The sequence below is a fragment of the Girardinichthys multiradiatus genome, chromosome 24, assembly GCF_021462225.1.
Source record: "Girardinichthys multiradiatus isolate DD_20200921_A chromosome 24, DD_fGirMul_XY1, whole genome shotgun sequence".
NCBI classification, from domain to species: Eukaryota; Metazoa; Chordata; class Actinopteri; order Cyprinodontiformes; family Goodeidae; genus Girardinichthys; species Girardinichthys multiradiatus.
The window spans coordinates 3,901,155-3,928,995 of record NC_061816.1 but is presented as its reverse complement, the minus strand read 5'-3'; the positions used below and the strand labels follow the sequence as shown (position 1 = coordinate 3,928,995).

Sequence of the window (27,841 nt, the reverse complement as noted above, 5' to 3'; positions counted from 1 at the left end):
ATGAAGAGTGAAGAGGATGAAGAGAAACCTCTGCTCTCTCAGGTTCATCAACACCAAACAGAAGAGAGAGATCTTCCAAGAAGCATCTCAACTGACCAGATAAAAGTAGAAATTAAAGAAGAGGACTGTGGAACATCAGTATTCAGCAGGAACCCAGATCTAAATACTCATGGAGGCTCTTCCAACTATTCTGAAACTGAAGACAGTGAGGATGATGAAGAGGATGATGATGTGAAGTATCATAAATCTGAGCTTAAACACTTATCAGACTCTGAAACTGAAGACAGTGAGGAGGATTGGAAGGAGAGCAGGACTCCAGGATCAGGCAGAAACGCTGTCAACAAATCTTTGAGCTGCTCTGAGTGTGGAGGAAAATTTGCTAACAGACGCTCTCTTCAGAGTCACATGACATGTCATCCAAGATTAACGTCTTCAGATTGTTCTGGTAATGAGACAAGCTTCAGAGAAAAGAAAAACATAGATTCACTGACAAAGTTTCAGACGGGTAGTAAAGATTTTAACTGTGGTGAGTGTGGTAAAAGTTTTAACTTGAAACGAGATCTCAAAAGGCACACAAACGTCCACACAGGAGACAAACCTTTCATTTGCGATGCATCTGGAACAAGATTTACCTACAAGTCAAGTTTAGGGAAACACATCAGTATTCAGACAGAATACAAACCCTTTAGTTGTGATGCATGTGGAAAAAAATTTGCCTGCAAGTCACAATTAAACAGACACATGAGAATCCACACAGGAGACAAACCTTTTAGTTGCGATGCTTGTGGAAAAAGATTAATCACCAAGTCACTATTAAACACGCACAAGAGAATTCACACTGGAAATAAACCCTTTGGTTAAGATCTTTGTGTGGACTGTTTTGGTTTCAAGTCACAATAAAACAAATGCAAGAATCCAAACTGGAGAGAAACCTTTTGGTTGTGATGAATGTGGTAAAAACTTTACCTTCAAGTCAAATCTAAACCAGGATGATAGAATTTACAGAAAAGACAAACCCATTGCTAGTTATGTTTGCCAGGGCCTCCATTCAGCCTAGGGTTTTAACAGATTTCAATGAGTTTCATTTATGTTTCATCGCACATAGGTTGGTTTTATGGATTACAGACTTTTTAATAGGTAGAGTCCAGCAGGTTCAACACTCTCTGACAAAACAATTACCAGCACAAGCTCTCCTCAGGGATGTGTTTTATCTTCATTGTTATTCACCTCGTACACAAACTCCTGCGAAAGCACTTTCCCTAATAGACATTTAATTAAATATGCCGACAACATGGTCCTTTTAGACTACAAAGGAGAGGAGCATGGACTAGTTCAGGCCTTTTCACTAATTGGTGCAAACAATCCAAGTTGCTATTGAGTTCAGGAAGCTTCAGTCATTCTCTCCAACCATCATCGATGGAGATCAAATTGAGACTAATGCTAGAAGTACCTGTGCATGGTTCTGGACTGCCATCTAAGGTGAAACTCATGGGCTGACAGGGCAACTTAACGCCCTTAGAATGTCCTTGACTTCTGTTCATCAGAACAGTCCACTTAAGAGGCAGTGTCTTGTTAAAGAAAATTAGTTTAGGATAAAACAACCTAAATATTGTTAATTTCATTGTGTTTAGCTTTTGTTTGTGGTGGTATGAGGCTACCTGGTGAAGCTAATCTGAACAGACCTCTAAGCCTTAAGGCTAGTTTTATTTGTTCTGTGTTTTAAAGTTGAAACAAATGTTACTTCAATGAGATGTTTTAAACAGTGACGGTCCAGTAATGGGAGTTTGCTCCATTTTATCTGTGTTTTTGTATAATCGCTTTGAACTAACCTGCTAAAAATGTGTTCCAGTACTGCTTAAATCATGCTAAAGGTTGTCTTTGCTAGCGGCTAACAGGCTAATAGCCTTGCTTATAAACATGGTATACAGCTTTGTTTACAGCAGAGCTTGTCTCATTCGCTCTGTAATCGTTGGATAACGCACCATCAATGCTTGTATACACATTAATATTTGTATTGTATGGTATTTAAAATAACGTATACAATTATTGAATAAGGTATTTTCTTTGTCTTAGCAGCTGGTGACCTAGATGTGAATCACCACATCTCTCCATCCGTCCATTGGCGGTTCGCCCCCTGGCGTCTTCAAATAAAGTTTCTCACTTCCATTTTAAGCGGTAATAACTCTGTTCAGCCATGTGCTGAAGAATAATTACATACCATTGAAAATCAATTGTCCCAAAAGGTTATAGATTTCTTATTTGGGAAGTTATTCTTTTGAAAATTATTTTATTAAAATAATGTTTTACTTACCTTCTGTTTTGTGTTGTGACTGGTGTTTTGAACATATACCAGTTGTTGCTCTTAATTACTTTTAAAACTAATTTGACCTCATTTCCAGATTCCTCAAAATAAATCCTGGTCCTTAAACCTAAATATCAACACTGAACTATGACATCATTGCATCAATTTTATTGGTCCCCTTTTATCTTTTATTTGTATATTGTTTAATTAGTTTCTGTATTCCTTTATTTTGTTTGGTAATTTTAGTTGAATAGTTGTAGATCGACAGACGGATCGGTGCGGCTGCCACAGTAATGGGGGCGCAGTGCCGGTCCGTTATGGTGAAGAGAGAGCTGAGCCGAAAAGCAAAGCTCTCAATTTACTGGTCGGTCTACGTTCCTACCCTCACCTATGGCCATGAACTTTGGGTCATGACCGAAAGAATGAGATCCCGGATACAAGCGGCTGAAATGAGCTTCCTCCGTAGGGTGGCCGGGCGCTCCCTTAGAGATAGGGAGAGGAGCTCGGCATCGGAGGGGCTCGGAGTAGAGCCGCTGCTCCTCCACATCGAGAGGAGCCAGTTGAGGTGGCTCGGGCATCTATACCGGATGCCTCCTGGACGCCTTCCTCGGGAGGTGTTCCAGGCACGTCCCACCGGGAGGAGGCCCAGGGGACGGCCCAGGACACGCTGGAGGGACTATGTCTCTCGGCTGGCCTGGGAACGCCTTGGGCTCCCCCTGGAGGAACTGGAGGAGGTGTCTGGAGAGAGGGACGTCTGGGCGTCTCTGTTGAGTCTGCTGCCCCTGCGACCCGGTCCCGGATAAGCGGAAGACGACGAGTACGAGTAGTTGTAGTCTAGTATTTTTTAATTGACATATTTTAACTTAGTTGTTTTTTTTGTTTTGTTAAATTCTTACATTTTGAAGTTAAGGTGCGGTGAATTGATTCCATATGTATGCAGAGTTTGCTGTTCAGTAATGCCAGTGCTCGAATCACTCTTTTATCTATTGTTCTAATATCACCACCATATTCAGCTGGTATTCACAGGACAATACTTGAAAGGCTGATTATTTAATTAAATATAAAATAACATCAGTATATTATTGCACAACAACATTTGTTAACCATGCAGTTATATCAAAACATTCTGTTAGCTTTAGCTGTAATAAATTTCATATCATCAGTGTCTGTTTACAGCAATCTGTGATGAAACATGGAGTAAATCCTTCATTCAATGTAATATTTGACCTGTTTACTCCATTTAATTTATGTTGCTGCTCTGTGTTGGATGTTTTTCAGACTTGTTTTATGATTATCTGTGAATATCCCAAGCTTTCCTCAGTAAAGATTATAATACAGTTTTAAAGTGAAAGTTTATTGTTCAAAACGAGGGTTTTAATCCAACCAGAAGCTGTCTTTTCCCTTCTTTTGCCTCAGAAGCAACAAAACACTGAACTCCACTTTGACAAACTTCTTTAAAACTGTTAAAGTTGCACCTCTACATGGAGTTTGTATTAAGTCTATAAAAGTCACAAATGGCAGATGTGACATGATTATTGGTTATAGTTTATAGAGCTCTCTTTACCCTACCTGCTTCATTAATGACAAAGCTCTGCCATGAAGTCGTACCTTTTCATTATTAATAAGTAAAGACTGTTGGTTAGTAGCTGAAAAAAAATCAATGTACCTTATTTTTCAGTTTTTAACTTTTTGTCCTATTTTTTACTTTAATTATTGTTGTTTTATATTTTCTTAGCAAATTAGTCTTCCTTTAAAATAAATTGTTTTAATGTTTCCTGACTCCTTTATTAATTAGTCTTACTGCAGTATCTTTGTGTTTATGTCTTGGTTTTAAAAGGAGCTATAAAAGCAAGCTTGAATTGAATTAAGCGGAAGATCAATAAATTCTATATGAATTAATGTTTTAAGGAACTTTAACTTTTCTGGGCTGCGGTTGGGTGGATGGGGCGGTGCAGCATGTCTTGTGCCTGCTCCACTTGTGAAAATAAATCTGTTGGGCTTCTTCTTGGCACCTACGCAGCAATTAATATCACAGTAAAGTGGCGTTTAGACTTCCAAATGTCTGTTTAATTCCATATTGATTCTATTAAGTAGATCTTCAGCTCCTTTTTTCAATGATTCACTTTCAATGATTCAGATAATATACAAGCAAATAAGATATGTCCACCCTGTTATTTTCCCCCTTCTTACCATATGTGTTGAATAATGGAAAAAGTTTTTTTTTTTTTTATAATGATGAAATAACTGCAAACAATTATTCCTTCTTTAATATATCCAATAGTTCCACCTTCTTTTCTATATACAATCTGACTCTGAATATATTTAATCTTCCAACTAAAAGTATTTGAGAGCAGTTTTCTTGTAAATAAATCACAGGATTTTTAACCTATGAAAATAGTTAGTTTCATAAAACCTGGAGATGACCGAGTGGACAATGAAGTGACTGGGTGAACACTGGCCTGGTAGAGAACCATTGATACTTAACCAGTATCTGACTAAAAAAGTGAGTAGTTTTTTTTTGTTTTTTGTTTTTCAAACATTGATTAGAAAAACATATTTGATCAGTTAACACATAACAAAGTCAAGGTCTTGATGCGGTTGGCTAGGCTCCATTGAGGATCAGGTTGGATCATTATTGAAACTGATCTCTTCATGATTGAATTATCTTCATATGAATCTAGTTTATTCTGATTTCTTGTCTAATTGGAAATTAATTTGACAGGTTTGTGTGGAAAGTTCTTTGAGATGAGACTAGTTGTGAATTGGTGCTGTATAAATAAACTGAACTGAATATGCAACACTCTAAAACGGTGTTTAGGTATGAGTGTGTTTGACTCTGTATGGTTGTTTGTCTACCAGGTGCTTCTCCATGCCTCCAAGGTCCATCAACGCACATCTACAGACCCCATCGTTGTGTTGTCTTCTATGTTGGTGAAGAGTGTACTTTTTTCATCATGTAAAGCACTTTGAATTGTCTTGTTGCTCAAATTTGCCATACAAATAAACTTGACTTGTCTTGCATTGACCCTCACCTTGTTCTCCCCCGACCAGCCCTTTATTATTAATCAGTAAACTAACCAGCATCTGACCGCAGCTCATGCCGCTGTTGATGCTGCTGCAGCATTAGGTTGATTTTCTTATTGAGGAGCAGTTTTCCCGTCCACTTTGAACATGACATCCTCTTGTGCCACTGTCCATGGTGCTGCAGTGTCAGTTTTACTTGCTTTATAATCAGCAGCTTCCAGTCTACAAAGAACCTGACCTCCACCTGTTCTGATCTTCATAGTTCTGCAGCATCAGTATGATTTCTTTATGAATGACCATTTTCTCAGTCCACCCTGACCTCTTTGTGTAACAGTATCCATGGTACAACATGATCCCTTTTACTTTCTCATTAATCAGCACTTTCCTTTAAGTTCTGAAACCGACTTCTGCTTGTGCTTTTGCTTCTTTTACATATATATATATATATATATATATATATATATATATATATGAATTTACACACTGCTCAAAAAAATAAAGGGAACACTTAAACAACACAATATGACTCCAAGTAAATCAAACTTCTGTGAAATCAAACTGTCCACTTAGGAAGCAACACTGATTGACAATCAATTTCACAGCTGTTGTGCAAATGGAATAGACAACAGTGGGAAATCTTTGGCGATTAGCAAGACACACTCAATAAAGGAGTAGTTCTGCAGGTGGGGACCACAGACCACTTCTCAGTACCTATGCTTTCTGGCTGATATTTTCGTCACTTTTGAATGTTAGTGGAGCTTTCACACTTGTGGTAGCATGAGACGGACTCTACAACCCACACAAGTGGCTCATGTAGTGCAGCTCATCCAGGATGGCACATCAATGTGAGCTGTGGCAAGAAGGTTTGCTGTGTCTGTCAGCGTAGTGTCCAGAGCCTGGAGGCGCTACCAGGAGACGTGGAGGAGGCCGTAGGAGGGCAACAACCCAGCAGCAGCACCGCTACCTCCGCCTTTGTGCAAGGAGGAACAGGCCACAAATGTGCATGTGTCTGCACAAACGGTTAGAAACCGACTCCATGAGGATGGTATGAGGGCCCGACGTCCACAAATGGGCGTTGTGCTCACAGCCCAACACCGTGCAGGACGCTTGGCATTTGCCAGAGAACACCAGGATTGGCAAATTCGCCACTGGCGACTGGCGAGTGGGTCAGTAATGGTGTGGGGTGGCATTTCTTTGGAGGGTCGCATGGTCCTCCATGTGCTCGCCAGAGGAAGCCTGATCGCCATTAGGTACCGAGATGAGATCCTAGACCTAGACCTCATGTGGCTGGAGTGTGTCTGCAGCTCCTGCAAGATGAAGACATTGAATCTATGGACTGGCCCGCCCGTTCCCCAGACTTGAATCCGATCGAGCACATCTGGGACATCATGTCTCGCTCCATCCACCAACGTCACGTTGCACCACAGACTGTCCAGGAGTTGGCGGATGCTTTAGTCCAGGTCTGGGAGGAGATCCCTCAGGAGACCATCCACCGTCTCATCAGGAGCATGCCCAGGCGTTGGAGGAAGGTTAGGGTCATAACTAATAAACAATCCGGAGTATTTCTTCAAATTTGACACAGATTTAACTAAAACATTTCCTCCAGTGATGTAAAGATGCTGATATAACCCACAGCTCTGTGAACCTCATCGTTCTCTGTGTTGCTCGGAAATCAAAAAGGTTTGTAAGGATACATTTCCTGATTTATCCTGGAGAAGGTGGGTAATGTTTGTTTTTCTGATATTTGAAAATTTTATGTCCCTAAATATGATCAGACATTTTGAGAATTAATCACTAATCCATTATTATTTTGTACAAATGCAACTTTTCTAGACTAAAACCCCCTTTATTGCAGTCTACAAGGATTCTGACCTAAATGTAAATGATATCCAAACCTGTTGGAAGAAGATGGCAGGTAGAACTAGAAATATTTGTGTTTCTATGGAAGTTTGTTGTAATGTTCAAATGTTTTTCATTCTGTAGGGCAACAGTAATACATAATAACAACAATACATTTATTTCCGGTTCCGCTGGCCCCGCTCCCTCTTCCCAAACACGTGGATCTCTTCTGGGTTCTTCATCCTTTGTTCCCTGTTCGTCAGCAGCCCAGAAGCGGGAGTGTTGATAAAGATGTATAAGATGTTTAGTTATCAGGCTCCTCCCCTGTGGAACCAGCTCCCAGCTTTAGTCCGTGAGGCAGACACCCTGTCTACAGTGCCTTGCGAAAGTATTCGGCCCCCTTGAACTTTTCAACCTCTTGCCACATTTCAGGCTTCAAACATAAAGATATAAACTTCTAATTGTTTGTGAAGAATCAACAACAAGTTGGACACAATCGTGAAGTGGAATGCAATTTATTGGATGTGTCAAACCTTTTTAACAAATAAAAAACTGAAAAGTGGGGCGTGCAATATTATTCGGCCCCCTTGCGTTAATACATTGTTGCTGCAAGTCGCTTGGGGTTTGTCTCTATCAGTTTTGCACATCGAGAGACTGAAATTCTTGCCCATTCTTCCTTGCAAAACAGCTCGAGCTCAGTGTGATTGGATGGAGAGCGTTTGTGAACAGCAGTCTTCAGCTCTTTCCAAAAGATTCTCGATTGGATTCAGATCTGGACTTTGACTTGGCCATTCCAACACCTGGATACGTTTATTTGTGAACCATTCCATTGTAGATTTGGCTTTATGTTTTGGATCATTGTCTTGTTGGAAGATAAATCTCCGTCCCAGTCTCAGGTCTCTTGCAGACTCCAACAGGTTTTCTTCCAGAATGGTCCTGTATTTGGCCCCATCCATCTTCCCATCAATTTTGACCATCTTCCATGTCCCTGCTGACGAAAAGCAGGCCAAACCATGATGCTGCCACCACCATGTTTGACAGTGGGGATGGTGTGTTCAGGGTGATGAGCTGTGTTGCTTTTACGCCAAACATATCATTTTGCATTGTGGCCAAACAGTCGATTTTGGTTTCATCTGACCAGACCACCTTCTTCCACATGTGTGGTGTGTCTCCCAGGTGGCTTGTGGCAAACTTTAAATGAGACTTTACGGATATCTTTGAGAAATGGCTTTCTTCTTGCCACTCTTCCATAAACGCCAGATTTGTGCAGTGTACAACTGATTGTTGTCCTATGGACAGACTCTCCCACCTCAGCTGTAGATCTCTGCAGTTCATCTAGAGTTATCATGGGCCTCTTGGCTGCATCTCTGATCAGTCTTCTCCTTGTTAGAGATGAAAGTTTAGAGGGACAGCCAGGTCTTGGTAGATTTGCACTGGTCTGATACTCCTTCCATTTCAGTATGATGGCTTGCACAGTGCTCTTTGGGATGTTTAAAACTTGGGAAATCTTTTTGTATCCAAATCCAGCTTTAAACTTCTCCACAACAGTATCTCGGACCTGCCTGGTGTGTTCCTTGGTCTTCATGATGCTCTCTGCGCTTTGAACAGACCCTGAGACTATCACAAAGCAGGTGCGGCAGCGGGCCAACCCTATACAGGACCGTCAAAGCCACTACCAACACCGAACTAAGAAAAAAAAGAAATCCCAAAAGGAAAAAAAAAGCAAAAACAGGACAACCGGTCCCATCAGGCCAAAATCAGAACAAAAGGCTAAAGCTACCAACAAAAGCTACCACATGGCAAGATGCTGCTGCGGCCTGCAGTACTGACAACCAGCTGGGAGTGTGCACACGCGAGGCGCGCCCCAGCAGCAGAAGCGAGAACGCAAATGAGAGAGAAAGGGACAGACAGAGCGCTCAAAGTCCACCCTATTTATAGGATGGCGAAGACAAACGCCATACTTAGAAAGCACGCAAAAAATTATTTAACCAACACTAAACAAAAACACTAAGACTTAAGCCAAAAATACAAAAGAACAAATCTAAACAATAATAATAAAAATAATAGTAATAATGTGCCCGGAGCACATAACAAACACGATATATTAGGCTGTCTCTACAGAGCACTGTTCACTAAAACCAGCCGCCACAGAGACAGTTTCTTCCCCCAGGCTGTTTCTCTGTTGAACATTCAGTAGAGTACAAAACAACAGCATACAGCTGCTGCAAATGCACCTTTTTATTTATATATGTGTATATTTGTACATTGTAAATATGTATATTCTGTAATGCAAAAACAAAACCAAAGAGCAAAGTGTATCGGAGTCAAATTCCTTGTTTGCATGTACAAACTTGGCAATAAAGCTGATTCTGATATTAAAATCTTTTAGCAAAGGAACCCAAAACATTTTTCAGAGTAATTTTGGTGAGTAAAAAATAAAGACCTGGAGACTAAAACACTGAGGCTTCTCATTACGGTTTCAGAAACGTCAGCTTCGGTTTGCCAACGGAAACTTAAATCTGATCTGAAGAAGAGGTTCCAGTGTGTGTTTGAGGGGATTGCTAAAGCAGGAAGTCCAACCCTTCTGAACCAGATCTACACAGAGCTCTACATCACAGAGGGAGGGACTGGAGAGGTCAATGGTGAACATGAGGTCAGACAGATTGAAGCAGCATCCAGGAAACCACACAGACCAGAAACAAGCATCAGACAAGAAGACATCTTTAAAGTCCCACCTGGAAGAGATCAACCAATCAGAACAGTGATGACAAAGGGAGTGGCTGGCATTGGGAAAACAGTCTTAACCCAGAAGTTCACTCTGGACTGGGCTGAAGACAAAGCCCACCAGAACATCCAGTTCATATTTCTATTCACCCTCAGAGAGCTGAATGTGCTGAAAGAGAAAAGGTTCAGCTTGGTGGACCTTGTTCATCACTTCTTTACTGAAACCAAAGAAATCTGCAGCTTTGAACACTTCCAGGTTCTGTTCATCTTTGATGGTCTGAATGAGAGTCGACTTCCTCTGGACTTCCACAACAAGGAGATCCTGACTGATGTTACAGAGTCCACCTCAGTGGATGTTCTGCTGACAAACCTCATCAGGGGGAAACTGCTTCCCTCTGCTCTCCTCTGGATAACCACACGACCTGCAGCAGCCAATCAGATCCCTCCTGAGTGTGTTGGCATGGTGACAGAGGTCAGAGGGTTCACTGACCCACAGAAGGAGGAGTACTTCAGGAAGAGATTCAGAGATGAGGAGCAGGCAAGCAGGATCTTCTCCCACATGAACACATCAAGAAGCCTCCACATCATGTGCCACATCCCAGTCTTCTGCTGGATCACTGCTACGGTTCTGGAGGATGTGTTGGAGACCAGAGAGGGAGGAGAGCTGCCCAGCACCTTGACTGAGATGTTCATCCACTTCCTGGTGGTTCAGACCAAAGTGAAGAAGGTCAAATATGATGGAGGATCTGAGACAGATCCACCCTGGAGTCCAGAGAGCAGGAAGATGATTGAGTCTCTGGGAAAACTGGCTTTTGATCAGCTGCAGAAAGGAAACCTGATCTTCTATGAATCAGACCTGACAGAGTGTGGCATCGATATCAGAGCAGCCTCAGTGTACTCAGGAGTGTTCACACAGATCTTTAGAGAGGAGAGAGGACTGTACCAGAACAAGGTGTTCTGCTTCGTCCATCTGACTGTTCAGGAGTTTCTGGCTGCTCTTCATGTCCATCTGACCTTCATCAAGGATGGAGTTAATTTGCTACAAAAGTGTGATACAAAAAATTTAAACTTTTCTATCAAATTGCTGTGGACAAGGTGTTACAGAGCCCGGATGGACACCTGGACTTGTTCCTCCACTTTCTTCTGGGTCTTTCACTGCACACCAATCAGACTCTCCTGAGAGGCTTTTCAAAGCTCAATGAGAAGATCAATGAGAACCTGTCTGCAGAGAAAAGCATCAACCTGTTCCACTGTCTGAATGAACTGAATGATTGTTCTCTGGTCCAGGAGATCCAACAGTCTCTGAGTTCAGGAAGTCTCTCCTCAGATAAACTGTCTCCTGCTCAGTGGTCAGCTCTGGTCTTCATCTTACTGTCATCAGGAGAAGATCTGGATGTGTTTGAGCTGGAGAAATACTCTGCTTAAGAGGAGGCTCTTCTCAGGCTGCTGCCAGTGGTCAAAGCTTCAAACAAAGTTCTGTAAGTATACTCCATTAGGACAAATTTATTTAATAATTTACTGCAGTTGTCTCACCTTTCTCTATTCAGACTAGGAGGCTGTAACCTTTCAGAGAAAAGCTGTGAAGCTTTATTTTCAGTTCTCAGCTCACCATCATGTCAAGTGAGAGAGCTGGACCTGAGAGAAAACATCCTCCAGAATTCTGGAGTGAAGCTTCTGTCCTTTGGGCTTACCAGTCCACACTGTAGACTGGAAATCCTCAGGCCAGTCACTCCGGTCACCTGCTTATTGTTAGCAAACTGTCCTTCAGCTGCACTGGAGGCCCTGACATTTGTTTTAAGTCACCCTCAGGTTATCACATTTGGAAATAAATTTTTTCACTTGTTTTTCTTTTACACATTTTCAGACTAAGTAACTGTAACCTCTCAGGAGACAGTTTTAAACCCCTGTCTTCAGTTCTCATGTCACCATCATGTCACGTGAGAGAGCTGGACCTGAGTAACAATAATCTGCAAGATTCAGGACTCAAGCTAGTGGTTCCTGCACTGAGGAGTCCGCACTGCAAACTGGAAAATCTTAGGTCAGACCAAGTTTTTGTTTTACTCCTTGTCTTGCAGTTATCTTAAACATTGAACAAACCTTTGGGTTGTTGCCACATGTTGATGAGTTGGTCCTCTATATCTGACATCCACCAAATTTCTGGTGCATCATGTCAGTTGTTTTTTCTTCTTTTTTTTCTAATCTTCTCTGTATTTCCATCTCCTTGATGTTTGATTGACTGCATGTCACATTCATCAAGCTGCGTGCTCGTTGTCCTCAAGGAACACCCCACACAATCCAACATGTTGAATATCTTTGATTTAAAGTCCGAACTGTTCCGACGTCCTTCCTCACAGACTAGATCACTGTTAAGTCATCACACATAGCAGGAATGTCTCATAAGATTACAGGTCCTTCTCAAAATATTAGCATATTGTGATAAAGTTCATTATTTTCCATAATATCATGATGAAAATTTAACATTCATATATTTTATATTCATTGCACACTAACTGAAATATTTCAGGTGTTTTATTGTCTTAATACGGATGATTTTGGCATACAGCTCATGAAAACCCAAAATTCCTATCTCACAAAATTAGCATATCATTAAAAGGGTCTCTAAACGAGCTATGAACCTAATCATCTGAATCAACGAGTTAACTCTAAACACCTGCAAAAGATTCCTGAGGCCTTTAAAACTCCCAGCCTGGTTCATCACTCAAAACCCCAATCATGGGTAAGACTGCCGACCTGACTGCTGTCCAGAAGGCCACTATTGACACCCTCAAGCAAGAGGGTAAGACACAGAATGAAATTTCTGAACGAATAGGCTGTTCCCAGAGTGCTGTATCAAGGCACCTCAGTGGGAAGTCTGTGGGAAGGAAAAAGTGTGGCAGAAAACGCTGCACAACGAGAAGAGGTGACCGGACCCTGAGGAAGATTGTGCAGAAGGGCCAATTCCAGACCTTGGGGGACCTGCGGAAGCAGTGGACTGAGTCTGGAGTAGAAACATCCAGAGCCACCATGCACAGGCGTGTGCAGGAAATGGGCTACAGGTGCCGCATTCCCCAGGTCAAGCCACTTTTGAACCAGAAACAGCGGCAGAAGCGCCTGACCTGGGCTACAGAGAAGCAGCACTGGACTGTTGCTCAGTGGTCCAAAGTACTTTTTTCGGATGAAAGCAAATTCTGCATGTCATTCGGAAATCAAGGTGCCAGAGTCTGGAGAAAGACTGGGGAGAAGGAATTGCCAAAATGCCAGAAGTCCAGTGTCAAGTACCCACAGTCAGTGATGGTCTGGGGTGCCGTGTCAGCTGCTGGTGTTGGTCCACTGTGTTTTATCAAGGGCAGGGTCAATGCAGCTAGCTATCAGGAGATTTTGGAGCACTTCATGCTTCCATCTGCTGAAAAGCTTTATGGAGATGAAGATTTTATTTTTCAGCATGACCTGGCACCTGCTCACAGTGCCAAAACCACTGGTAAATGGTTTACTGACCATGGTATCACTCAATTGGCCTGCCAACTCTCCTGACCTGAACCCCATAGAGAATCTGTGGGATATTGTAAAGAGAACGTTGAGAGACTCAAGACCCAACACTCTGGATGAGCTAAAGGCTGCTATCGAAGCATCCTGGGCCTCCATAAGACCTCAGCAGTGCCACAGGCTGATTGCCTCCATGCCACGCTGTATTGAAGCAGTCATTTCTGCAAAAGGATTCCTGACCAAGTATTGAGTGCATAACTGTACATGATTATTTGAAGGCTGACATTTTTTGTATTAAAAACACTTTTCTTTTATTGGTTGGATGAAATACGCTAATTTTGTGAGATAGGAATTTTGGGTTTTCATGAGCTGTATGCCAAAAGCATCCGTATTAAGACAATAAAAGACCTGAAATATTTCAGTTAGTGTGCAATGAATCTAAAATATATGAATGTTAAATTTTCATCATGACATTATGGAAAATAATGAACTTTATCACAATATGCTAATATTTTGAGAAGGACCTGTATGTTTAAAATCCATTATAATAATCGGGATGTCCTTAAAATTTTTGAAGGGAAAGATCGGGTCAAATATAGGCCTAATTATCTTGCCGTGTGAACCAGGCATTAGATTTCTGGTTAATCTCCTCACCTCTAGCTATGTCACTAGGTGGAGAACGACCATGTTTTAACCAACAATGCTCCAGGCAGACACACACCTACAGTTTGTGTTAAACAGAGACTTCACAAACTTCATTGTTTTAATTTTATTCTCTATCTGCTGTTGGACCAGTTGTTCGCTACTATACCTCCCAGTGTCATCTGCTACTATATACCAAAGGATGGTCTGCAACCACAACTCCCAGAAGGAATTGTAGCTGATAAGAAGGGGTGTCGCTGCTCTGATGTCGCAGTGGGCTATATAAGGACATGGGAGATGCCCCACCTTTGCTTTTTCTCCCGCTGGAAACCGAGACGCGGTTACCATGCAACAGAGGCGCATCATTATGGAGAAGAAACCGCACATGGGTTTTCATTAATTCTCCCCACTGGCCAAACCCGTGAGAAGAGTTTTCTGAAATAAGAAGACCAGTAGACTTTACTTTATCGATCGAAGGCGTGGATTTAACTTGTAACCCAAGAAAAACCCACAGAGGTTTTCCCAATAGACGAAATTTTCCTCTTTGTTTTTGTTCCAGTCGACTGCTGACGGTCCATCATATTTTCCCATTTTGCCAAAGGAAGAAGGCCGGCTGTCTTTGAGTTTGTTACTGACACATAACAAACCCCCCTTCCCTCTTCCCCTGCTCCAGAGAAGATGACACCAAGTAATCTAATTTTGTTTTAGTTCTATTAGAAATAGCTTGGGCAGGATAGAGTAGGATTTTAGGGCGATTTAGAATCACCACCTATAGTCCAATGTGTTCCAAGTTAAATGTGCATGAAATGTCTTATTGAAACTTTGGTTGCTGTTGGACTCCGAAAGCTGCCGCGCTTGTAAGCTGTGCGTGTTTCACTGTGTTTGAACACCTGAGCTCAGACTCAGGTGAACTTCAAGTTGGACTGCTAGACACTCATGGTGGAATACAAAACATAGAAATTTGTCTAAATCAAATTTTGTTCTGTTTCAGGGTTCTGACATGCATTGCATTGCTTTAGAGTTTCTGATTCTTATTTCATGAAGCAGTTTCATCTGTCTTGTTTAATACTATAAGATGTTTTTATTTAATTTTATTCCATCAGAATTGTTCTTATTCATTTTGATCTCTGTCTCTTCAGATTGAAGAACTGTAACCTCTCAGAGAGAAGCTGTGAAGTTCTGGCCTCAGTTCTCAGCTCCCAGTCCTCTAATCTGAGAGAGATGGACCTGAGTAACAACAAGCTGCAGGATTCTGGATTGGAGCTGCTGTCTTCTGGACTGAAGAGTCCAAACTGCAAACTGGAAACTCTCAGGTCTGAACAGCATTAATGACTTAATTACTGTGAACATCATTTAGTTTCTGATTCTAACACAACTTTTTTTTCTACCTGAAAACATGAAGAATGTTTATGTGCAGAACTAGGTGCTCAATGCAATGTTCTGTAGGGTAACTTTAAAAAGTGACACCAAAACAAAAGAGTGAGAACTGCCAGAGTTCTGTCCCCTTTAAGGTTTCTCCTGCAGCTACAGTGGAAAAAGGACTGAATTAGAACTTTGTCAGTCTACCTATTTCAACAGCAATAAGGTTCATAGCTGCTCTGCACTGAACTGAATTCCTCTCCTGAAACATCAAGCTGAATGTAAACATCACTGGTTCTGGAGAAAAAATCATCTGAAGTCCAAATAGCTCCCTGTAGCATCCAATCAGCCCAAACTCTGTTCATATCATAAAATACAAGTTGGAGGAATCTCTGTCATTGAGAATTTTACAAACATTTGATCATGCTGCATTCAGGTACAGCTGGGATTCTGGGCTGTTGAAATATCAAAACTCTAAAGTGATTGAAACTTTTTAATTCTCAAATATGGGCCCAGTCTTTAGAAATGTTGAACCCATTTCCAAGTGTTTCTGATTATGTATAATCTATCCAGCCACTGGATATGCCTGCTTATACTACTTTATTCATTGAAACAAATCCAACTAAGTGTCCAGTCAATTCTATACTTTCTACTTTTTTAGTTTTAGAACATAATAAAATATAATTTCAGAAATTGAAATAGATTCTTTTTTTACTGCTGACTGAAAACAACAAAACCTTTTTGTGAAGCAAACTGAAAACATACCAAATTGATTTTTGTTTACCATCCCTCCCTTAATATAAATACTGCAACTTTAACCATGACTTGTTTCGTAACAGGTTGAACAAAGGACCTGAAATTTCAGCTGGAAACAACAGGTGAATATTAAGAGGTTCATTGAAATCTGTCGTTGTCGTTCGTCAGAAAACCAGCAGCAGGATCAGGAACCTCTGAGGGCAGACAGATCGGTTAGTGGCTGAACAGAGAACTGAGAATAACATTAAGCTCAGAGAAAAAGCCACTGACCTTCTCAGAACCCGTGGGAGAGCGAGGATGCTGATTTCCGGCTCCAGGGTGATGTCACAGTGAGTCAGAGAGGCTGTGAACGGGAATCTTTGGTCTGACGTTATGATCAGATCCAGTACTGGGCTGACGGATCCGGGGGTAAGGCAGAGGGTGACAGTCAGGAGGCAGAAACAAGGTCGATGTCCAGAGATCAGAAGCCAGGGAGATATTCAACGAGTGCAAAGCAGAGCACAGAAATCCATGGGGGCAAAAACAAGATCAAGATCAGGCAGACAGGCTAGGAAAAATGCTGGACATTTACCACACAAGGCTTTCCATAATCTGGCGCTGTTTGTCAGCCAGAGAGCAGCACAGGGCACAGGTGTGTAGGATTCAATAGAGTGTAGGTCAGAGAATCTGGATGCTGTTCATAGGGGAACAGTCAACAGGGGTTACATTATTATAGAATAATATTCTTTGAAAAGTTTGCTAAGATATGCCATAAGTGTATCTAGTCACCCAGCAAAATTAAAAGGAACCGTTTTGAATCTGTAAGTTACTTTATTAAGCAGACAGCAGCTAATTGCCTCAATACAGGCTGACACTCATGCTAACACCGAAACTAAAAACTGACATAATCATCACTTTAACATTGGGCTAACGTTAGTATTAAGCTAGCTTAGAAAGACAATATTGTCAAATGTAGCATTACATCTCGTTCCTAACACACTCACCACTACGCTCGCTGTAAATTATGTTGCTTTCAGAAAAATGCAGTTTAGACCCATTGCTGTTTCTATGGATTTTAAGAAGCCTCAATCTTTTTAAAAGCCCTGGTTTAGGAAGCCCAGAATGCGTTTCAATGTAAATTTATCCTGGGTAATTTCACTTTCTCAGGGCTTTACTTTCACGGCACACTGATCTAGTAAAAATCACATTTTTACTAGATATTTTTCTTGTTGTAATGTAGATATCTGACAAGAGTTTGTCTGATGATAATAAAAGTAAAATAAGTGTTAATCAGTGTTTAGTAGTTATTAAGGTTGTAAAGCAACAACTCTGGCCTGGTGCAGGTTGGTATAAAATTAAATGTGAACTAATATTTTAAACTTTTCCAGTAAAACTTAAGGATTAATGGAAGGTTTTAATTAAGTGTATAACTCTAAAGCTGCTCACCATCTACTATCATTTATCAGTTGAAGCAAAAAATAAGTCATTAGCTAAAAATCTTTTAAAAATAGTAAAAGCCATCTGCTGGACTGAAGGTGTAGTGCAGTTTTATTTAAAGTCTAAAGTCTTTTGTTTCATTTTGTCTCTCAGACTTAGATCCTGTAACCTCTCAAGGAGAACTTGTGAAGTTCTGTCATCAGTTCTTAGCTCCCAGTCCTGCTGTCTGAGAGAAGTTGACCTGCAGAACAACAACCTACAAGATTCAGAGGAGAAGTTGCCGTCTGGTTCAGACTGTATACTGGAAATATTCAGGTGAAGATTCATCAAACTGGTTCTTCTGGGTTTTAATGAGGAACAGTATTCTCTGTTTCACAAATTAAAATGGTTTAAATGCTAAGTTGATGATTTTCTGGTAAATCCTTCTGAGTCGTTAGTTTCTCAGCTGGAACAGACAGCAGTTAGTTCATCATCTGTTTCATTGTCTTATTTAGAATCATGTGGGACCAAGATAAAACGCTGTCCTGGTCCCTCTGACCCGACTCTGGTTTTATGGAACGTCTCTTTAAGTTCACTTTTCTAACCAAACACTTTAGTTCTGACTACTTACAGAACATTGACTCTTTTGGACCTTATAGAACCATCTACTCACCAATTCCTGGAAAGTCTGTAGACTCAAGATGGCCTCCAGAGATACACCTCACTTCAAAGAACAAAGCAGGAGGACACAGATGGTGACAAAGCAAAGACAAGAGAACCTGCTGGAGTCAGAACCGGACCCATTGAACGAACACACCATGATCCAGTTTCCAGTGGATGATGGTTGTTGGTTCCCCAATTTCTGGACGTCAAACTGGATCATCTGTGTCCAGAGTAAAGTTACAGCAGAACATCAGAGATTTTAACCTTGTCTGCTTCTCCAGGTGGTGGAGTGTGTGTCATATCTAATAACAGATGGTTTGATGGTGAGAACATCAGGACTTTCCCATTCTGATTTAGCACATCTGGAGCATCTGTCCATTAGTTTACCTGCTCTGACCATCCTTCTGGATCAGAACGTTTCCATCAGTAACTAACACAGCTGTCTATATTCCACCTCAGGCAGATAAAGATCTAGCTTTGACTGCACTACATGATGAGCTCAGTGAAGATCAGAACAGTCTCCTGGATGCTGCTCCTATCATAGCAGAGGACTTTAATAGTTCAAGTCTCAGACAGGTCAGGACTCTTTGATGAAGATCTTTGAGCAGATGAAGCTGCTGCAGCTCATCTTGTCCAGGAAGCAGAGCTGATAGATGCCGAAGTACCTGCTTGATTGTCTCTCATATCATCAATCAGCTTCAGTCTCAGTGTGGATGTTGGACTAAATAAACCTTGATGATGTGAGTGTTCTTCAAACTGTAGATGAAGAACCAGACTGGATGGTGTCCTCCTCCTGCCTGATTCAAAAAGATGAAATGAAAAGAATGAGTTCAAACTGGGCTGAAACATGACAACTACAGGACAGAACTTTAGAGACGCTCCATTCAAATGGATAAGTCCAAATGTTGGACAGTTGTCTTCTGAGTGAAGAAGAACCGAGCCATGTAATGTCTGCTGTGGCAAAACCTTCAGTAATGAGACAGGAAAAGCCAGGTTGGTTGATTTGGACTCTTTTATGTAAAAAGTAGGAAATGAAGAGAATTGGGTCCAGAGGCCCGGCTGACTGCAGCTTGGCTGACCCAGACATTAGCCAAGGTTCCTCAGTCATGAGCAGCTTTATACAGCATAGTTCATTGTTAGCAACTGACAGACAGTACAGGCTGCATCATGTTGTCTTGGTTGATTCTGCTCTATCAGTCTGGTTCCTCCCACAATGGACCAGACAACGTATGCAGCAGGTCATAGAGTCCAAATGACCCAGATCCAGTTATTCCAACAGCATGTCAGAGGGGAATCTGATCTGATCTATTACAATGTTGTTGTGGAATTTTCTTATCAAAGTGGGTAGAAGTTGACTCATAACAAGAGAAAATCCGGACTTTGTCTTATAAGTTTTATTCAAAGGCATTCAGCGTTTGAAGACCCTGACACTAAGGTTAGTCAGTGAAACAGAGCCCCGATCAACATTTACACACAGTATTTATACCAGAACATGACAGTGTTATCTCAACACTTCAAAGAGTCTGTGTTTTATGACCCCAGACCCTTCTCGGGTTCAGAGGTGACTAGGTTACCTAGGAACAACCATCTACTCTCCCTGAGGCATCACCCTAACAAATGCCCTTAACCATTAAACTTCTGATAATGGCTTTTACAGCTTCCTCCTCTAACACAGATGTTCACTGGAGTGAGGTAAACCAAAGATAATCACAACTAAAGGAAAATTAACAAATTATAAACACAACTTAAAAAACAAAAAAAACTAAAAATCCTGCTGACTCTCCTGAGTGGCTTCAAGCTGCCCTGTTACCAGTCTGGTACAGGTGGGCGGTCGTAGGAAGCTCCTCTAGAAATATATTTAGAAACAGGAACTCTAACCTGCTGGAAGTTAGGCTTCCATAGTCCAACTAAACAACGGTGGAAATGAACACATTCAAATTTGTAATAATACCATAATGATAAATATCAAGCAATAAACATAAAAGTTAGATAAAAGCATCTGAGATTTCCTCATCAGAGTCAGTCTCGCTGTCAAAGTGGGAGGAAAGAATCTCTCACTGTGGTGTGTGTGCAGTGAGGCAAATGACCTTATGATTTCTAACTTTCAGGCAATGCGATGGCCTTAAGTAGATTCTGAAATAACGTTGCACTGACCAAGGGATTATTGTTCCCTTGTAAGAACAGTGTTCTTCAACCACCTGTTCAATCACTCGCCAGTGATCAGCTTACAGTTCTTTGTCTTGTGGTGGTCCGCTGTCCTCACACCTTTCAGCCGTGGATGATCCAGTTAGAAGATGACTTGTGTCCTGGAAGCCAGATGAAGCTGGATGAGCTGGAGCTTTCCTGCAGCTTTCCTGGGTGTCTAGTAGGATCTGATATGGGCCATTCCAGCACCTGGACTTCCTGTGTTTTCTCCTAAATTCTCTGACCAGAATCCAGTCGCCAGGAATAAAGGACTGGAGGGTGGAAGTGGCTGTTTCTGGTAATGCAGCCTTCACCATCTGTGAAACTTGAGAAAACACAGTGGACAGGTTTTGACAGTAAAACAACATCCTATCTTCACACAAAGATGTGGAAGAATATTATCTTGGCAATATCCCCATGTCCAAATTAGGAGACCTGCCACACAGCACTTCAAAAGGACTGAGATTTGCCTATGTCCTTTGTCTCAATCTCATATAAGTGAGAACAATAGGTAGGGCCTTCACAACACTTGGCTAATTTTCAATTCAAAGTCCCATTCTCAAACCTAAGTGCTTAACTACATGAACTTCATCAAAACATCCAACAAAATCCAAAGAATTGATCTTCTGACTTCACCTGATATACTAGCAGTGACCATCAGCTAAATATTCTGAATATCAAAAATGTGACATGATGTTTGTGGAAGGTCTGATTACAGGTCAATATTTCATAGTTTCAGAATACCCAAAAAGAATTTCAAAAATGGTCTAATCAGTGGAGATAAAAAATTTCACAAAAGAATCAACACCATAATTTCAGAGAGGTTTTCATAATGTGGTCTTAGGGAGCTATGCACCATTTATATAAACAAAGTACAACGTTTCTCTCGCATTGTCACTAAGTCCTCACTGGAGGTATGAGCTACCCTTTTTCCCATGAGTGCTAAAACGTTTGGAACCCCATGTTACTTTATTCTGACATTCCCCTCTTCCGGCGCAGGGTCCAACCCATGCGACAATCCAGCAAAAAGTTTGTACAAAAATGTTTTAGTAACCAAGATCACATAACCTAGAACCAAAGAAATGAATTCTGACATAACTATGTGTCACTATGAATTTAACGAAAGCAACATAAAGAAAATCCAGATGTTTTTAACTGTAATTCAGTTCCATTAACAACCAAACACAAACTGTAATTATTCAGGTCATCAATGTCTCACTTAGAAATTAGTCACATATCATCCTAATTTGTCTTGTACAAAGATGAGTATTAGATTAATGGACATCCAATGTAATTTGGATGAATAAACCCTACAAATTGAATCTAATAAATAATTCCCACCAAGTATAAAGTCATGACTCAGATTCTTTATCAAAAATATATTCCTTACTTTTGGCACATCTTGAACTGTCAGTTAGCGTAATGGCACCAGGGAAACTTTCAATCTAATAAATCACCAATGATTCTGCATGCAAAACTAATTCTTCAAACTAGTTTAAACTATTTCATTAACCTTTTAATAATAAAACACATAAATCTAAAAGTCATGCTACATCCTTAATCATTATACAAAAAAAACATGTTATTAAGGCAACAATCACTACAAGCATTTTGATTCTATTGTCTCTTAAACAGTGTTAAAACTCAGGAAGGGATGTGCTGAGCGTTACCATGACAACAAAGGCATGAACCAACCTAGTAGGTGGGCGGAGTCAGGCAGAACTAACCTCTGATTGACAGCCTATGGGCGGACCCACAGTTTCTTCATCCCATCCCACATTAGTGTAACTTAAACTGCAAAGCTATTAACATGCACCTACCTCAGAAACAAGCTGCTTCTTAACTCTCCTGAAAACTCAAAGTTTAATCAATCTGGGATTTAGAAACATTATTCTAAACATGGATTATTGTTTCATGCAACATATAAACAAACATTCAGTCCAACAAAACAAAGACAAAACATCAAAGACAGACAAATGGCCAAATTTGAAGCTTCAAGAATTCAAAGAAATTTTTAACAATCTCTTTTCAGAATATGTTTTCTCAGCCATATCTTTTAATGCTATAATTGATCAATGTTGTTATGATAATCGTCAGGATCCTTTTTTTTTTTTTTTTAAATGAGTGCACATAGTCCAAAAAATCTCAAAGTATTTAGAAGCACAGCAACAGTTTTCTCTTAAATTAATCCAAATTTACTGATGCTGAAACATTTTGCTAATTCTTTGTACTGTAACTCTGTAATAATAATAACTACAATCCTGAGAGTTATTGTTATAGTTCTCTTTTTGTTTGGCTCAATTTGATCGCAGCTGCATTGCAGAATTTCAAGTTAAATGCAAAGAAGTATTTTTAATTTAATTCAATTCAAATTCAAAGATACTTTATTGATCCCCGAGGGGAAATTAGAAAAGTCAGCGTTGACATTTTCATGTTATACCCAAACTAAACAAAACTACAGTGTTTGACTTAATCAGAAATTAAGATAAGAAGCTTGTCTCTAAACTGGACTTTTCCCCACATAATGTTTCAAAAAAGAACAAACATCATTTTCTTTAATTTGGCTATTTAAATTTTGAGAGTTGGGGAGAACTTATTACTAGAACCCCTCTTTTACAATCCAAATGGTGATAAATGTTCCAATATTTTATCTCTTAGTAATCTGAAATCACCTTGTGTACCTTTGTATTCCTATGTATTCCTTTAATCTTTAAACCCTAAGAAATCAAACGAGGAGACTTGAGTTTGAGCCGACCATCCTCTTACTGTTAAGAGGGCCTTTATTTCTTTTCTTTTCCTAAAATGAAGGATTTTACTTGTCTTGATTCTGTTATAAAAATCCTAACCTTGGTTCCAAAACTAAACTCTTCAACCCCAATCTGTGGTCCCCAGAGTAGAAATTTTGAGTATTATTGCATTTCAAAGTCACCAAAATGACTGGAACTCATCATTGGCTTAGATCTATTTTAATAAGTAATCAGCCTACCTTTAATTAAGTATTATAATTTCATGGACCCAAAATCTATGGCTTACAGGCTTCAGGAGTCCAGGAACCACAAGTTGAGTACTACTGCATTGAACAATGGTGTTAACTTTCTGCAGAGATTGAAGGATTGGCTAAATATATTATTTTTGCTTGGACAATAATCAGATTTAAAATTATTAGTTCACAGCTCCTAATTTACCTCAGATCATATTTGCTTCTAACCCAGTTCATAAGAAGCTTCAGACAAACATTATGCTAAAAAAACAAAAACAAAACAAAAACCAGATCTGTTTTAAAATAAAGAAAAAGCATGCTTAAAAAACGTGTTACTGTGGTGGAAAATAACTCCACGGTTCTGAAGGCCTTTTCATGCAGAGTCTTTTAGGAAACATGAGATTAGTTTAATTTTTGTGTGGTACCACTGTCCAATCAGATTCTTTCTAAATAACCCAATTTTTTCATACTCATTTTAAAGGTTTGTTTTACCAAGGAAAATGTGTTTAACAAAACCAATTACTCTCAAAAGTTTTAAAAGTTTTAGCTGGTGATATCTTAGAAAACAACAAGTGTTTTAATATTGCTATGCAACACAGAACTGATCAGGTGTCCTTTCCTTCTCCAAAGGGAGAAAAAAGAACCTGCACCTGCAGAACCAAGCCTTTCATAGTTTTTGTCAGGACCTGATATAAGGTACAGTGTAAATCAACACGCTGCATGAATCAGAAGAGGGAAGAAAAAAAAAACAACACTATTATAACCTCTTTCCAGCAGCTGCTGTGAAAAACAATGAATTTGTACTTTCCATAAGCGTCAGTAAACACTTGTGGACAAAACTGCACCAAACTGTAAGTACTGTGTCAGAAACTGTATGAAGACCATCTGCAGTAGAACTAAGCCTGTTTTAATGAGGTCTCTACCCATTAGATTTATGGGATACAAACTCTGACAACAGAAAATGCCTGAAGGAGAAACCCATCAGGTTTTACGCATGCGCTGGGTTTTAAAAATGCTCCTTCATGAGATCTGTCCTGAGAATAACATAGAAACACTTGGTTAGTGCTGAGTTTTGGAGATGTTGTAACTTCCTCTGCTTTTAATAACTTTTAATAACTATAATAATTGACCCTGAATATTCCACGACAAAAGAGAACTTGCTTCTCTGAAAGAATTAACCGGAAAGTATCAAATGAGTTAAGTTATCACCCTTTTAAAGATACTTTTCTAACCCTAAAATAATATTTTAACCCGCTATATCTGTCCACATCAAGCAAGCATCACATGAGCAGCGGTTAATAAGCGTTCTTCATTGCAGAAAATAGGAAAAGATTTATGCAAATGTGTGTGTGTTTGTACGTTACCCCCATCAGTTTCTTAATCGCTCCAGAGTCAGACTGTCATGGCACACAGTCCTCTATCAGTCCAAAAAAACAACCAGGCCCTTTCCAGGTCTGTTGGTGAGACATTGAATCATTCTTTGTCCACTTTAACTTCTCCAGGAGGGAGAAAGAAGAAACTTTGTTCCAGTTTCTCTTCTGCCCGCATAAGATGCTTTCAATATAAATCCAGTGTATCACTCTTCTGGCTCTTGCAAACAGCATGGATCTTTGTCCATCTCAGTGGGTTCGGGCCAGACTTCTTCTGAGTTTCGTTTTTTTGTGGAAATTCACACTGCGATTTGCAACAAGCAGGCAGACAGGAAGGCAGATCTCTCTCTTTCAGGCCGTGCTGGAGAAGCGTCTCTGGTATAGTAGCCATGGAGAAGGGCAGGTTTCTAAAATCCAGACTCAAAAATGCAGATGTTGAACTCAAATCCCATATATGTGTATATGTGTGTGTGAGAGAGGCAGAAGAAAAGTTTAGTATAGGTTCAGATTTTGCACAAAGAAATATTATCAGTCAGTCAGTCAGTTGTCCACCTGCCTGTCACTTCCTTCCACAACATGCACTATAATCCTTTCTAAAACAACTTTCTTTTCGCATCTCTAATGTCCCTTTTCACTTTTACCTTCTTTCCCGACTGATCGCAATATTTAAGACAAACAAAACTTCCTTCAGGAAAGTTTTAACTCTTTAACCCCTTAATTGATGCACTCTGTGCTTTTTAATCTTTTCTTATGTTTTTTTATTTATTTTTCCATCAACTGTTTTACTTGAAACTATTTAAACTATTTAACTTATTTACACTCAAACTTCCACGCTGTGAAAAACCAAACTTATCTTCCAAATTAAAGCACATTTAACACAATCATCCCCACTTTTTCCTTTCATTATTTTATAAATCAGAGTATGAAGAAGGAGACACCCCTGATGCCTCAAGGTTCCGGAACCATTTTTTTTTACCCGTTCAGCGGCACGTCTGCCCACTGGCTTTTCTCCTTTATGAGGTGTAGAAAATTGCTAAAAACCACCCGCAAAACCCTGTGTTTTGCTTTATCCCATTGTTACAAATGAGAACCTCCCTGCTATTCCTTTGCAGGGTAACTGGGCCCTCAGCTGATGTCCTCCCTCTCGCAACTCTGGAACCTAATTAATTACTTAGGAGATGATGGTTAATGTGTAATAAAAATAATAATATACATTATATCATACAGAGCAACTTCTCACCCAGATATATTTGACGACAAATTGATCGGATCTAATCAGCCAGAAGCCGCAGGTGGACACCCGGACTCCACTACCGTAATATGGAGGTGGACTGAGGACAACGTCTCCAGGCTGGCCAGGCGTCTGTGTCCCCCTCCTGCGGTCTCCTCTGGCACATCAGATCCTGTTCGTGACGCTAAAATTGTTGTGGAATTTTCTTATCAAAGTGGGTAGAAGTTGACTCATAACAAGAGAAAATCCGGACTTTGTCTTATAAGTTTTATTCAAAGGCATTCAGCGTTTGAAGAACCTGACACTGAGGTTAGTCAGTGAAACAGAGCCCCGATCAACATTTACACACAGTATTTATACCAGAACATGACAGTGTTATCTCAACACTTCAAAGAGTCTGTGTTTTATGACCCCAGACCCTTCTCGGGTTCAGAGGTGACTAGGTTACCTAGGAACAACCATCTACTCTCCCTGAGGCATCACCCTAACAAATGCCCTTAACCATTAAACTTCTGATAATGGCTTTTACAGCTTCCTCCTCTAACACAGATGTTCACTGGAGTGAGGTAAACCAAAGGTCATACACTGTGGAATGCTTACTGCAAGAATTTCCATCACAATGCCCATGTTTGCTGCTGAAAGAGACTGATGGTCTGACCCTCCTCCTCCTTTCAGGAAGCCTGCTGGAATCCGATGGTTGAAACCAGGTCTGAGGAAGTGTAAGTGTGTTTTTCATTTGATTCATGACAACAAAGCAGCTCACATTCAACCATCTTCAAACTGTCCATCACTCATTCAGGAGTCATCATCAAAGTGTCAATAAATGATCAATAACTGCAGCTGGATTGTGTTTGTTCTCTCCATCAGATTCCTGTCAGCTCTCAATCGACACAAACACAGTGAACAGACAACTCCAACTGTCTGAAGACAACAGGAAGGTGACACGTGTGGAGGAGCTTCAGTCATATCCTGATCATCCAGACAGATTTGATGATCCTCAGCTGCTGTGTAGTGATGGTCTGACTGGTCGCTGTTACTGGGAGGTCGAGTGGAGAGGATATGTTTTAATATCAGTGAGTTACAGAAGAATCAGGAGGAAAGGATACAGAAATGACTTTGTTTGGATGGAATGATCAGTCCTGGAGTCTGAGATGCTCTGATGGTGGTTACTCTGTCTGGCACAATAAGTCTTCCTCCTCCTCCTCCTCCTCTTCCTCCTCCTCCTCCTCCATCTCTAACAGAGTAGCAGTGTATGTGGACTGTCCTGCTGGCATTCTGTCCTTCTACAGAGTCTCCTCTGACTCACTGATCCACCTCCACACCTTCAACACCACATTCACTGAACCTCTTTATCCTGGATTCTTGATCAGTTCTGGTTCCTCAGTGTTTCTGTGTTGAGTCTAAAGAGTCTCCTCCTGTCAGAGAAACACTCTCACTGTTGAACAGATAGTTCAGTCTCTACATGTCTGTCTCTTTCACTCAGAAACATTTTCACATTCAGTCAGTTTCTTTCTGAAACTCTTGGAAAAGATTCCTTGTAAACTTCGTCCTCTTCCAGTCCTTTAAAGATGGAAGCTGGGATTATTCCAGGATCCAAAGGTTTGGTTCTGTTTCCAGTCGAAGCTTCATTTAGGGTTTTTCCTCCAATGTGCTTCCAGTGCTATACCAAGACTGCTGCTGGAGTTGGTTCTTTACTGGTTCTTCACTGGTTCTTTACGTCTCTTCCAGTAAATGTTGATCCTGGCTCTTAATATCACCATCAGAAGACGTTTTAACATTTCTATCTCCAATCTTTTCTGTTATGTTTCTTGTTTGTGTCACTAATGTAGTTTTTCTTCATCTGATCTGAACAGTTTTGTTCTTTAGTCCCAGATAAACAAGCTGCCTCC

At 40.4% G+C, this 27,841-nt stretch overlaps 2 pseudogenes; one reads left to right on the top strand and one right to left on the bottom strand.

Annotated features, from left to right (window-relative positions):
* The window catches only part of LOC124861450, a 700,723-nt pseudogene extending 682,462 nt beyond the window's left edge, over positions 1-18,261 (bottom strand).
* On the top strand, positions 1-27,797 carry LOC124861156 (annotated as a pseudogene).
* Positions 27,798-27,841: the final 44 nt, after the last annotated feature.